We start from the raw sequence: 14,713 nt of genomic DNA, 5'->3' as shown, positions 1-14,713 counted from the left end.
TTAAGACGTTAATTAAGGGGCAGAATTAGCGATTATTATGGTTTCTGACCAGATACGGTACTGCAGAACCGTATCTGTTGTAACTTTTGAGAAATCTGGAGTGAAAACCGACAAATCGGGGTACAAAGACCCTATTTTTTTACAATAACTTCGATAAACGGGTAATAAACGCTTTGCAAAAATCGTAGAGAATTTAATCTCGAACAAAACGATGTAAGATAAGGTGAATAAAATAAAGAAAAGTTAAAAAAAACTCGTATTATCTCGAACAACACGTTCTTATTTTAAGCTGTAAGACAAAGAGGTGCGCTTGTACCGATATCTGACATGCGCGACCCGTTCGGTGGTCGACGGCTTCTTCTTTACTCCCGGATCGATCTCCAGCGAAAACGATCGTATCGTAATACAACAAACAAGCCGTATACAGTATAAACAACCGCGCAGCAGTTACAGCCGAAGCCCAGCCTCTTCCGATCGGTAAAATTGATTATGCAATATTAAATGAATAATAACGCTATTTTTGTTTTGTCTCTAATTGTATTTTTAACCGTGTATGTGTTTGTCGTAGAATCTATACTTAAGAGTGATTTATACGTGTTTAAACAAGTAGGGCTTTTAATATTAACGTTTTACTAATTAAACCCGTAACGCGATTACGTGGAATTCAGTCTACACGATATATTACCGGATACGATAACAGTACTGCGGTTTTGGGAGAATAGAAACGCCCGATAATAATCCTCTCTATTAATAAATAAAAATTTCTACCCGTACTCGAAAATATTTTTAACATTAAAGGTTTTCTTTTACGGTGTTTTTCTGTAGATACGTTTCTTTTTTTAGATTTTGCCCGTCTAACTGACGGTTTTGTATATCTATAACGTAATAAATACCGATTCAATTTAAATAAAAAAACCATCGCCGTTATAAAGCTCGGTTACCACGAAGAACGGTAAGAAATATAAGATTTTAATCGGTTTCCTTACGGAGTTGTTCACTTCCGAACCGAATATATTTTTTTACTATTTTTTTCTTATCTCGCGTATTTTGTATTTTATCAAACGTTTTACGGTAAGAGAAATTTTTAATTCGATACAACTTACAAAAATTATTATTTGAAATAATTTTGTTTAAATTTCGAGCAGAATTTCGGTCTTTTCTTAATCGATTTACTAAATTGTATAAAAATATATATTTTCCGGCACTTTTTTTATTTTATCGCTGCTGTACCCTTCTCTGGAAGAAAAATTTTACAAGGCGTAAAAAATATTTTTAGTATGTTAATGTTGGAGATGATAAAAACCACGAAATAAAACAATTAATCACCGTGTAATTTTAAAAACGCTACTTTTTCTGGGACAGCGAAATCGAATTTCAGTAAAATTTCATATTTATGTTACTTACGAGTGTAGTATATATATATATATAATTAAAAAGTAATTGTATATTTATTATACTGTAAATCACTAATTATTTTTTGTAGTAAAAATATTTATCTTATAGCTAATTTGACAAAGGATTTTATTTCAATAAAACGAGATACGAATAAAAATTCATGAATATACCGTAACTGTAATTCATTAATTAAAAATTACAACAAAGAGATGCAGTGATCCTGAACCTCTTCCGGGTAGTGTACTTAATGTACATATAAATATTAGGCGTGGTATATACATAAGTATAAAATATTTATATATTACCTGTTTTCCCTGGTTTCGTTCGCGTGAATTTTGGATTTATAAGATAAATATTCAAAAGAAACATTAGATATACGTTAAAATTTTACCGTAATTTAAAGATCAATATTAATGGAATTTATAGACTTACATTTAAGTCGGTCTAAATCTTAGTCAAACGACTTAGTAATAACTACATTTCTCATCGAATTTGAAGGATAATACGATAGGGAAAGCGTACCGGAATCGTCTTCTAGAATACGATAGTTATTTGTTACATATTAATGAAATTTGGAATTTTCATACCAAAGTTTAGCGCATCCTCGTCATCCCCTCCGAAATGATGCGTTTCTGCTTTCAAAAAAAATGTATATATCCGTTTTCACGACTTTAACGTTTTCGGCTTCGTACGTGAAAAACTTCGCCGATCCCCGAATTGATTTTTGAAAATCGGTGAAATACACCGTTTAATTTTATTTTCGAAGGAGCGTCTAAACATCGATTTTCGCAGCTGTAACGCCTTCGGTTCCTGAGATTTCAGAGAAAAAATTTGCGCCTCGTTTTCACCCGTTTATCGAGGGAGTTTTTTCCAGAATTCTTCCTTAGCGGGCGCCTACGTTATAAAAACAATGCACCCTCAAAACTCATCTACCTAGGTTAACCGATTTGAACCGTACGTTGATGAGTCGGTCGGTCTGTCGATCTTGAAACTTTGTTTTAATATATAATCGATCTCTTTTTTAAAGTACGTTCTTTCATTTTTATCGATATTTACTGTCGCGGTAATGTATTTATTTACTTTTCCTTTTGCTTAATAAAGTAAAAATAGTCGACGTCATAATAACGTAAATACATTATTCGTTGTAAAATATATCCTCGTTTCGTTATTCTCGCTTTAAACAAATTTCATTAAAAACTAATATCTCATCGATAAAAATCGCTGACAGGTTCGTACGCTAGCGGTGTTATTTAGCAAACCGAGTTAGAATAAAAAGCGTAAATAGATATAGGTACAAGAAAGAAAAGAAAAAGCGTTTTAAAAAATGTCGCTTAATCACCTCGATAATCCTAATATTGATTTTCTTAACCGAAAATTAAAGTAATTACTAGAGATTAAATCGATTAATTTGCCGCAAATTAATAAATTTAATCGCGCGTCTACGTTATAAAAACAATGTACCCTTCAAAACTCAGCTACCTAAGTAAGGCTGTAGTCTACTCAAAAAAAATTTTTTTTTTATTTAACGCATGTAAGCGCTCCCTTAATTAGTATAATAAACTATATAAAATTACAAATCGTTCTGTATAATATTTATTTTAATATAATAATTACAACCCCTAATATAAAGATGCGGTGTGAAAACGGAACGTTACAAAATATCTTATAACTTATGAACTTTGTGAGCTACAAGTACAGCGGTGTTTATGCTAAATTAACCGTGAAATAACGCACTGCACTCTGTACTACGGAAACATTTTTACTAGCGTTTTAAAAAATTTTATTTTTTTTTTAGAAACGACAATTTTTTATGTCTGTTAAAATTCAAGATTTTATAATAATTTTTTTATTTTCTACATAAACATATCCGCACTACAGATGAAAGAGTAGATTACTCTGAATAAATGTTTAAAAAATCGTGTAGATATCTCAAATAGAAAAAAGTTGTAAGAATTTATTTGCGGTAAAATATAAAAAAAATAAATTCGCGGAAAATTTAAAAATAAAATTACACTTGTAGAATTGCCCGGCATCATTCGTAACTCCTTCTTTACTTTTTCTTTCTTTTTTTTTTTAACTTCGCAAACCTTAGCTTTCTTCTTCGTTCTTGGTGCTTTCTACGTGCCGGAAGCTCCATTCTTTTTTTTCTTCGGTCATCTCTTCGTTTAGCGTAAAGTATAGAGACTTACCGCCGGGCGATGCGGAAGCTATTTGCATCACCGTGATTCTTGCCGTATTAGCGAAATTAAATTCACCGACAGCTCTGGCGACAGCAGATTCCACAAGTCCTTTAGAAGCGTTATGCGATTTTTCGCACAGTCTCCATATGGAGCTGTGGAGACTCCCGTTACGACTCTGAGTAAGTCCTTTTATAAATCGCTATTACTAAGCTGACGATAAATAGGACCTATATGTTAATTAATATTAAATTTATTGATGTCTGTACATTCGTAGTGCGGTTACCGGGTTTTTATTTTCAGCAAGCGCTTTATTATAAAAACAGCAGGCTATCTTAGCCGGCAGGACATTTGGTGCGCTTTGGTTCTGCATCGATTGAGACACGGTGATGAAGGGTTGCTTAAAATTTAATTTTCGACCTCTTTTAATGATCTCAGATAAGAAAGAAATACGTATCTGAATTCGGCATATTTTGAAGTATGAAAAAAAAAATTTAATTTTTTTGTCCATTTTTTGAGTAGACTGCAGCCTTTTAAGCGATTTGAGTAGTACATTAATGGTTATATGTAGCCACCGGTCGATTGATCCCTTGTACTACAAATCAGAACGTTCAAATATATTTGTACGTTCGCGTAAAACTTAGGAACTTTTTCGATTATCCGATTAAAGCCGACGCTTTTAAAATAAATCTACCGTAAAGAAAAATAATAAATTTTCGTTCGTTAAGAAATAAAAATCCGTATATTTATAAAGTTAATACGGCCCTCACGCTAGCGTTAACGTAATGAAAAACTAAATGAAAATTTAATGCTGAATACTATCTATTAACCGCTTCGGTAAATTAAGTAATACATTAGATTACCGATTAGTTATCCGTATTATAGAGGATGACAAAATCCAGTTAAATTACGCATACTTTATCGGTTACGAGATACGGCGTAATTTTTTGGAGATATTCTGCTAGTCCTACCAAAATATTTCTATTTCCAAAAAAAAAAAGCAGATCGTTTGCGTTATAATAGGAAGCTCTGCTAAGGCAATATCACCTGGTTTTCCGAGTTGACATTTTTAGCGTTTCTAAACATTCATACGAGGCGTCTTCTTAAAGTACAATCTGCTTTGAAGTAAAAGTAAGACAAACTTCAGCGTATAAATTACAGTTATTTACTGCTTTTCTATATAGCCGCCTTCAACTTAACCCGTTTTAATAGCTTCTTCATTCGCTCTTCAAAAAATTCCGCGCCGATACTTAAACTACGCATCGACGTATTTTTTAATTCGTCGTAATCATCCGAGCTAACACTGTTTAACGAAAAGAAAAAGAAAATAATCTCTGCGCGCTAAGTCAGGCCTACGAGATGGACGATTGAAAATATTCCAACGAATTTTTTTCAGTCGCCTCGCGTCTAATTTGGATCGTCATGCAAAAACGAATCCCGTGGAATAGCATCCCGCTTGATTTTTTTTTTATAGTTCTAAGATTTTTAATGTTTCTCAATACGTATCGGGGCATTCATAGTAGTTCCGCGATCACTAAATTGGACAAACAAGACACCATTTTTGTACCAAAAATCAATAGCCGTAACCTTCTTTACTGAACGTTCTTGTTTGAACTTTTTCGGTCTAGGAGTTGATGAATTCCGTCGTCGCATCGACTGCTGCTTTATCTCGACGTTCGAATAAGAAATCTACGTTTCATTTTCGGTAACGATGCGATCGAACACCGTCATTTTCGTAACGCCGCAAAAATTCATACGCTGCAGTAAGACGTTTTTCCTTGTGCGTGTCGGTTAACATCTTCGGCACTCATCCGGCACACGATTTTTTACAGTACAACTTTTTAAAAAACTTCATAAATCAAAGATCGTGAAACATCAGAAAACGTCAAAGGCGATTGTGACTCCTGAAATACCGATTTTCTCGAATTTTTTCAGCTTCTTAAAATCGTTCGTTATCACGGCCGACCGCTATATTTTTCGTCGTGAACGTTCGTTCTTCTCGAAATGAACGGCACCGCTGTCTTATTTTATCACTCGTAATAATCGGCCGTAAACGTCATAAATTTGCCTGTGATTTTCAGCCCCGGAATTGTTATTACTTATCGAAACTAGAATTGCTCTTCTTACTTCACACTCGGCGACATCACGAGTCGTAGCGCCGATTAGAAACGGATGAATGTAAACGACTAACATGAAAATAACTGAACTATTTCTGCTTACAGTTGAATATGGACTAAGCAAGCATCATCAGTTTTCACATCGCGTATAAAGACAGTAAATTCTAAACAGTATGATATTTATTGAATTTACCGATATATTTATTTTAGGGAAATTTTTTTTTTTTTTTTTTTTTTTTGTTAAAGAGGCGGGGAATCCCATTTACGGACGCCTAAACAGTGTCGGGCTCGCTAACAGGTGCCGCAAGATGATGTTATTAATATGCGTATGTAAACCTGCGCACTACCGACTAAACCGCCACCCTTTGCTACCATCCTTCCTGGAACCGCTAACGAAGCATTCCTTCTGGAAGGGGGGTTACACGCCCACTCACACACTCACACGTCATAGTGCAATCGCATCGTAATAGAAAAATCAACAGAAACATTCAGTTACACCAAAAAAGCAAGCAAGATACATCACCGTACATCAAAATACAGAAAACAGATTATGAAACTACATACCGAGAAAAAAAGTCACAATATAAACAAATACAAGAGAAGAAAAACTCAAGAAAACAAGTCTCACAACAATATAAACATAGAAAAAAAATTACATCGTAATATCGGTACAGCAAACTTTCATCATAAACTAACCAGGGACATATATATACTCCTTATACTTGCTACCTGCGGACGCTATCAGATACGGGAGTGGAATTTCCGCGGCCTCTTTACGTCAACGCGATCCCCACATGCACGGGAGACCTCCTAGTCGCTCACTCGCGAACCTGTCCCCCTCGCTCTCTCCGACGCCGCCTATTGTTTCCTGACTCCTCCCGTGCTTGGAGGTCTCTCATCGTGATTTTCACTATGTAGCGATCGCCTTTCAGTCTTCTTTCTTTTCTACCGTTATGTCCATCAGCTCCTCAGGCTGGAACATCACTTCCCTGCCTGGTATGTTAAGTAGCTCTGTCCTAGGTCTTTCGTATCTCGGACGCTGAAAGAATACGCGGTATGGCGTTTCCTCTACCACGCATACCGGGCAGTTCTGTTCATCGTCGAGGCCGTACTTATGAAGGTATGCTCTGTACCCCCCCCCCCCCCCCCTCTTGGCCTGCCATAAACCGGGTAAGGCAGTAATCCAGCGAGCCGTGAGCTCTTCCTCGCCAGCGCCTTACATCTCTCACCAGGCGATTTTAGGGACATCTAGGGAAGATTTTAAGTCGAGAGCGTAAAGCATTTTATAGTCGGTTTTTCGGGTGATAAATACATCGACTATCTGACTAAATCGGAATTCGCAATTTCGTTCATGAAATTTAGAATAAATGAAATTTTTTGTTTCTGAATTTGGATTACCAAAATCGGATTTACTATTCTCAAGATATCAATGATTTTACAGAAAATTTTAGATTCATAATTTTCACAGGCAGACGAAGGCATAATTTTTCATAAAGAATACAAATTTAAATCGTTCATACATTACTGCAGGACGTAAGAGTGTAATTTTAACGAGGAAACGTTTGAAGTTATATGTTAAATAAAAATTTGTTTCGTTTAATTCGAGCACCGTTTACGGAACTTACCGAGTAAATTCCACGATCGGTGGAACAATTAATCGATAGCGTGTGATATTCTAAAACATAATTTTTTATGTAAAATTATTTTTAGTTATATACTTTTTTAGTCGACTTCTGTTGCAGATAGCTACGTGGTTCCTGGAAGTGAACTTTTCAGAATAGTGCGAATTAGATTTTGCTTTTTCGTTTATAAAAATCTAGCGACATGCTATCGATTAGTGAATATTTTTTTTTTTTTGTCTTCAGTCATTTGACTGGTTTGATGCAGCTCTCCAAGATTCCCTATCTAGTGCTAGTCGTTTCATTTCAGTATACCCTCTACATCCTACATCCCCAACAATTTGTTTTACATACTCCAAACGTGGCCTGCCTACACAATTTTTCCCTTCTACCTGTCCTTCCAATATTAAAGCGACTATTCCAGGATGCCTTAGTATGTGGCCTATAAGTCTGTCTCTTCTTTTAACTATATTTTTCCAAATGCTACTTTCTTCATCTATTTGCCGCAATACCTCTTCATTTGTCACTTTATCCACCTGATTTATCCATCTGATTTTTAACATTCTCCTATAGCACCGCATTTCAAAAGCTTCTAATCTTTTCTTCTCAGATACTCCGATCGTCCAAGTTTCACTTCCATATAAAGCGACACTCCAAACATACACTTTCAAAAATCTTTTCCTGACATTTAAATTCATTTTTGATGTAAACAAATTATATTTGTTACTGAAGGCTCGTTTAGCTTGTGCTATTCGGCATTTTATATCGCTCCTGCTTCGTCCATCTTTAGTAATTTTACTTCCCAAATAACAAAATTCTTCTACCTCCATAATCTTTTCTCCTCCTATTTTCACATTCAGCGGTCCATCTTTGTTATTTCTACTACATTTCATTACTTTTGTTTTGTTCTTGTTTATTTTCATGCGATAGTTCTTGCGTAGGACTTCATCTATGCCGTTCATTGTTTCTTCTAAATCCTTTTTACTCTCGGCTAGAATTACTATATCATCGGCAAATCGTAGCATCTTTATCTTTTCACCTTGTACTGTTACTCCGAATCTAAATTGTTCTTTAACATCATTAACTGCTAGTTCCATGTAATGATTAAAAAGTAACGGCGATAGGGAACATCCTTGTCGGACACCCTTTCTTATTAGAGCTTCTTTCTTATGTTCTTCAATTGTTATTGTTGCTGTGTGGTTCCTGTACATGTTAGCAATTGTTCTTCTATCTCTGTATTTGAACCCTAATTTTTTTAAAATGCTGAACATTTTAAAAAAATGTAGTGAATATTATTGTTATATATTTTTCGTGGATAGGCGAGTGATGTAATCGTACCAGGCGCTATTTATATATATATTAAATGTAACTAAGTTTTTATCTGTAAATTTCTTTATTCTTTTTCTGCATAATTTCATATTTCATGGATTCTGTCATTTCATTAGAAATATGCGGTAATTATGATAATTTTATAGAAAATTACATACTCCCGATGAAATGATAGAATCCATGAACGTATTACATTTCGCAGAAAAAGGAAAACGTCTAAATATTTAAAAAACACGGAAATATTCAAGCCGAAATTAAAAGGACAGGAAATAATTAATGAACAAATAAACACTCGGTCCGGTGTAATGTTTAAACGTTATAAATTGTTAAATTAAAGAATCAGAAAGATTAGTTTCAAGAAATTGTATAACCGTTAGAGCGGGAGGGAGAAAGCAGAAAAGGGATGGGAGCGGAAAGAGCTTAACATCGCTATTTATTCGGTGATGCCGACTCAGGAAGGCTCACTGCTAAAAGTAGTTATGAGAGTGAAGTCCGAAACGCGTCAACTACGAATGTTAGAATAACAGTGCGAGGAAGGGTAGAAAAATGACTCGGATCGATTACGGTAATTGTATCGGAAATATAAAATATTGTGAAAAAAGAATATTTAATGCACATTAATTTCTACTCCAGTATTACACAGAGCGATTTACCACGTTATGCAAATACATTCTACTCGTACATGTACAAATAAAAAAAAAGTACATATAAAAATAGGTTCGCAAACTCGGACCTAGTCCGCGTTAGGTCGTTAACGCTAGTTATATGAAACCTGGGCGAAAACTTTCGCCCAGATTTCATCTCCTCCGGTGAAATGAAGCGTACAGAAATTCTTGAGACGCAAATATGTAAGCAAATTTGACGGGTTCCTATCAACTTCAGTCTGTCAAATTGAACTGTGATGTCTGTAGTTTTTTAGAAAACCGGCGAAAAACGCAAAAAACGGGAGTCGACAAACATACTTTTTTACGTTTGACTTAATAACTTTGTTAAATAGCCAATAAAGTAATAAAACTTGTAGAAAAAGTAATTCTAAACAGAATAGTATAATGTAGACAGAAAGCGAATAACAGTTAAATACGAGGGTAAGTCAATTATTATCCGCAATATAGTTATATTTCTGTTTATGTCGGTAGTACTGTCGCGTTGCATAGATGACGCATGCGTGGTTTAATTGTTGTGTCTGTGCATGTTTGATGCTGCTAGGTTAGTTCCATTATAGCTGCCCTGCCGTTAACCGTGGCCGCTCCGCTTTCTGTTTGCACCAAAGAAGAGCGACGTTCAGCGATCCGTTTTTTGCGGTCGGAAGGTGTACCAGGGGCCGAAATTCATCGAAGACTTTCGGTACGATACAGGAACAGTGTGTCGCCGCAACGGAGTGTCTACGAACGGATTGAAAAATTCAAAAACGGTCGCACAAGTGTTACGCACAACGAAGGAGCCAGACGACCGTTTACCGCCACAAATTAGAAAACATTGAGTGTGCACGCCACACGGTTTTCTTAGACAGACGAGTAACTATCGATGAAGCGGCACATCGTCTGCAAATTAGTCACGGTTCTGTCTACGAAATCATCCACAACAGACTTGGGTTTTATAAAATCTGTGCAAGACGGATCCCAAAACGACTCGCACAGTCGCATAAACAAACGCGCTTGGACATCTGCCAAACATTTTTGGATCGCTACGGTAACGAACAGGACATCTTAGACAGAATCATCACCGGTGACGAAACACGGATCCATCGATACGAGCCGGAGAGTAAACGGCAGAGTGTCGAATGGAAACGTCCAAATTCGCCCTGCAAAAAAAATGATCAAGACCCGACCGTCCGCAGGAAAACTGATGCTTACGGTTTTTTGGGGCTCACAAGGCCCGGTACTGGAACGTTATGAGGAAAGGTGCGCGACAATAAACAGTGCGCGTTACAGTGAGATGCTTACTGCCAAGCTGAAGCCTGCGATTCGAAGCAAATGAAGAGGACTGCTGTCGAAAGGTGTTGTGTTGTTGCACGACAATTCCCGTCCACATACTGCTGCCCGCACTGCTAAAACGCTCCAGAAACTCGACTATGAAGAACCGGCTCGACCTCCGTACGGTCTTGATCTTGCCCCTTCTGACTACCGCTTGTTTGGTCCACTCAAAGAGGCGTTAAGGGGCCGTCGATTTACCTCGGACGAAACGGTGAAAGAAGCGGTGCATTCCTGGCTTGCAGCTCGACCGAAAACCCTCTTTTATGAGGGCATCAGAAAGCTTGTGCAACGATGGACCAAGTGCGTTGAAAGGCAAGGGGACTATGTTGAAAAATGATGTACGTGCAAGTTTCCTATTTGTATCGCGATAAAATTTAAAACTACATTGCGGATAGTAATCGACTTACCCTCGTAAAATGGGCTTTTATGAACAACGCATAGATTAATTTAACTGCAAAATGATTTCTATCGATAATCGCTTCTCAAAATTAATAAAAGAAGTTTCAAAATAAACTATTTCACACGAGTTAGTACCGAATCAACGATCGTAACGGTGTATTTAAGTTCTGTTAAAAAAAACCGTGATTTTTGTTTAAATCAAATTAAAATAAGGAATAATTTCTTTTTGGAGAAATTTTTATTTCATAAGTTGGCGATACGATAACAGCTGTCCAAGAATTAAGGTTTCTTTAATTTTAATCGTGTTGTTTTGTAAGCGTAAGTCGAATTTCAGTTTATTAATACAATTTTCCTGCTAGTACAAGTACACAGCTGTATTCCATAACCGTTTTGAATCCGTTTGGTTATTGAAATAATAACGCCGTTCTTATTTTCGAAAGAAGAATATGCCTATACGGTGTTTATTTATGGCGTGTGTGAAGGCAGTGCTGTTGAAGAATATCGACAACGTTATCCTAACGGCAGGGTTCCAAATCCGTACATACCGTTTCTTCAAGAACAATCACAGCCGTTACATGAATACGTTCCTCTTGCAACATGACGTCGGATGTACTTCCAGCACGACGGCGCGTTTCCACATTTTTCTCGTTCTGTTTTCGCCTACAGAAACCAGCAATTCTCAGATAAATGGATCGGTGGTGGCGGTTTACAATACTGGCCACCCAGATCACCAGATCTCACGCCGATGGATTTGTGTGCAAGGGGTTGTATAAAGTGTAATGTTTATAAGTTGAAAGTAAACACCCGAGAGGTGTTACTGATGTTTTTTCCCTGTTAAAGACCGGCCCCGATGAACTAAAAAGAGCAACACGAGCTATCTACAAACGTGCAGCAAAGTGCATTGAAGTAAATGGAAACATTTTCGTAAATTTACGGTAAATCTTATTAATATTTTACGTTAAAAATCATTTTCCAGTTAAATTTAACTTTGCGTTTCTCATAAAAGTTCATTTTATTTAACCGTTATTCGTTATACTACTCTGTTTAGTATTAAATTTCCTACAATTTTTATTAGTTTTTCGGCTGTTTAACAAAGTTATTAAGTCAAACGTGAAAAAGTACGTTTTTCGACACCCACGCGTTTTTCGCTGATTTTCTAAAAAAAAAGTGCAGACGTCACAGTTCTCAGACTCATTTTTTTCAATTAAAATTTATCAGATTGAATTTCATAGGAATCCGTCAAATTAATTTACATATTTGCGTCCCAACAGTTTCTGTACGGCTTCATTTCACTGAAGGAGATGAAATCTAGGCGATTTTTCGCCAGCCGTAACTCTTCAAACGAAGCCTTTCCGGACTTATGTTTATATGTACTTTTTCCTTTATTTTTATAGGTAGAATGAGCGGCCTAAGTATCTGTATAAAGATCCGGGGAGATGTACCGGATAACATTTGTATAAATTATTGGTTATTCAAAAACAGTTTTTAAAAGCGACCTTAAGTTTACCGTTTATTTCCTAGCAGAACCTTTTTCGAAATATCATAAATCTTGAAAATTTGTCATCTTTGTATACAACGCTTAATTTATTACTAATTATAAAATAAACTAAAAGTCTCATTACGGTAATTACGACTTTCGTCCTGGAACAAATATTATTTATATAATTCTGAATATCTTTTTAACGCTCGCTAGACATCGCTTACTGTAGTAGCAAATGAATAAATTTAATCCCTTTTAATTATTTATTTTTTCGTTAATGAAGACTATTGAGAGCGCATTAAATTTGATTATACATCTAGCGAACTTTGATTAAATAACACGCTACGAGAGCTAGCGATTCTTACGGACGGTTTCCCCCGTTTTCTTTTCCTTTTGTCGTGTATCTATGCTCTGACTTTCCTATTTTTTTTTAACTCTGTTTGCTAAATTACCCCGCTAGCATACGAGCCTGATTTTTGCTAGAGGTTTTTGTCAAATTAAACGAGACATTTTTTACAGTAAATTATATATTTACGTAATTATGACACAAAACTTTTGGTTTTTTTATCTATTAACGTATTTTTGTAAATAAATATAAAATAAATAAATAAGATGAAATATTATATTCACTCATTTTTTAGTAAAGATTTATATAATGTACAGGCTAAAAAATTTTAGCAAAGGGTTTTTAAAAGAGGAAAATAAAATTTCAAAATGTTTTCTTGTACTAAAGCTAATAATTTTTCCTATTTCTAAGCGGGAACAAAGATATAATCGTCCCGTTAACTAAACTGTTTATTGCAAGCAGGGGATGTATTTATAGAAAAATTAAGTAAATAGAATTTTAATAACGTAAATTTCTTCTGAAATTTCAAACACGGGTTCCTTCTCGTACCTTGGGAGAACAGCTTTTTGTGATTTACTCGATGCGAATGAATTTTGTTAAACGATTTCAGGGGTAATTTTTTTAAAAATAAAGACGGTAATAAATAATTTAAATAATTTTGTACGAAAAATTTTCTGGAATTCTGACAAAAGAAAGAATTTTCTATTCCGAGGAAAAGATAAGAACACCGGATAATTCAGCTTGTTTATCGTACTTTTAATGTAGTTATTTAACTGTAAGCTAGATACGACATATTTAGCGTGCAGAATCCGATCGATCTGACCCGAAACACCGCCTTTAATCAAACAGAGATGATAAAAATACATCTGACGACAACAATCTTTTTTTACCGGTGTTCGAAATAAATTGCTCGTATCAGTATACAAGAGCTGCTAAGCAGTTGTCCAATTACCCGAACGCCCGTTTAATTTCAATAGCAGCCGCAATGTCCGAATCGTATACAATAGAGATGATGAGTCGAGTCTGAAATAAGGTAATAACTTTATCTCTTTGTTACTCGACGATTAACGGTTTTCAATTTGCAGTTACATTGTACCGACTTTTCTGGTGGAATTTTAAATTTGCGTGAACTTCATCGCTTTTGAAAGAGAATAGATTTATTTTATATATAGATTACTTTTTATTTTTATTTTATAATTATATATTGGTATTATTATTTTCATTTTAAATTAATACTTTTTGGCGATTATTATTAATATCCTTTATATTAAAATATACGTTAAGTAAACGTTTTTAATTTTATCGAATAAAAACATTAAAATAAGCGATGTATTACTTCATTACGCGTTAAAACGTAAATAGAATAGTTACGCTTGTTTGTCAGATCTATTCTAAAACTTTCAGAGGAATTTAAGTGTAAACTGATTTTTACGTCGTAAACAAGTCAGACGATAGACGAATTTAAACTGTAAATTAATCTAATCGATACAAAAGTAAAATAAAATACTCTAAATCGATTACTAATATACGGAATAAATTGACAATTTATTGCGCAAAATTTAACAAGACATTAGTAACATCCCTAAACTTAGGTCTTTCTTTTTTTTTCATAAAACGAAGAAATAGATTATTTTTATGTAATTAAAAGACTAGAGATCGTTAGATAACATAATTTGCCGGCACGAACTAGTAAGAAATTTACGAATACACTCGACTACGCGCGAGCGAGTATTTAGCACGAACGGTATAAATTCAGTGCTTTTTCGTCTTTCCTGCGCACCACGCGCTAGCGCGCGGTCAAATTTTTCGGGTTTTTCAAACATTTTATTTTCTAAGACGTATAGAAATGTCGATAACCGGCATCGAACCAGTGTTCGA

General features: G+C 35.2%; 1 protein-coding gene across 1 annotated transcript in view; it reads left to right on the top strand.

The window, feature by feature from the left end:
* Positions 1-380: 380 nt before the first annotated feature.
* inaF-D (trp-interacting inaF-D) overlaps positions 381-14,713 on the top strand; it is a 29,568-nt gene continuing 15,235 nt past the window's right edge. Inside the window, exon 1 of the mRNA XM_075367648.1 lies at positions 381-477. The gene's annotated coding sequence lies outside the window, so the exon portion shown is untranslated. The remainder of the gene's footprint in view (positions 478-14,713) is intronic.

The sequence above is a fragment of the Lycorma delicatula genome, chromosome 5 (assembly GCF_047948215.1).
Source record: "Lycorma delicatula isolate Av1 chromosome 5, ASM4794821v1, whole genome shotgun sequence".
Classification (NCBI taxonomy): domain Eukaryota; kingdom Metazoa; phylum Arthropoda; class Insecta; order Hemiptera; family Fulgoridae; genus Lycorma; species Lycorma delicatula.
This window is presented reverse-complemented; position numbering and strand designations above follow the sequence as displayed.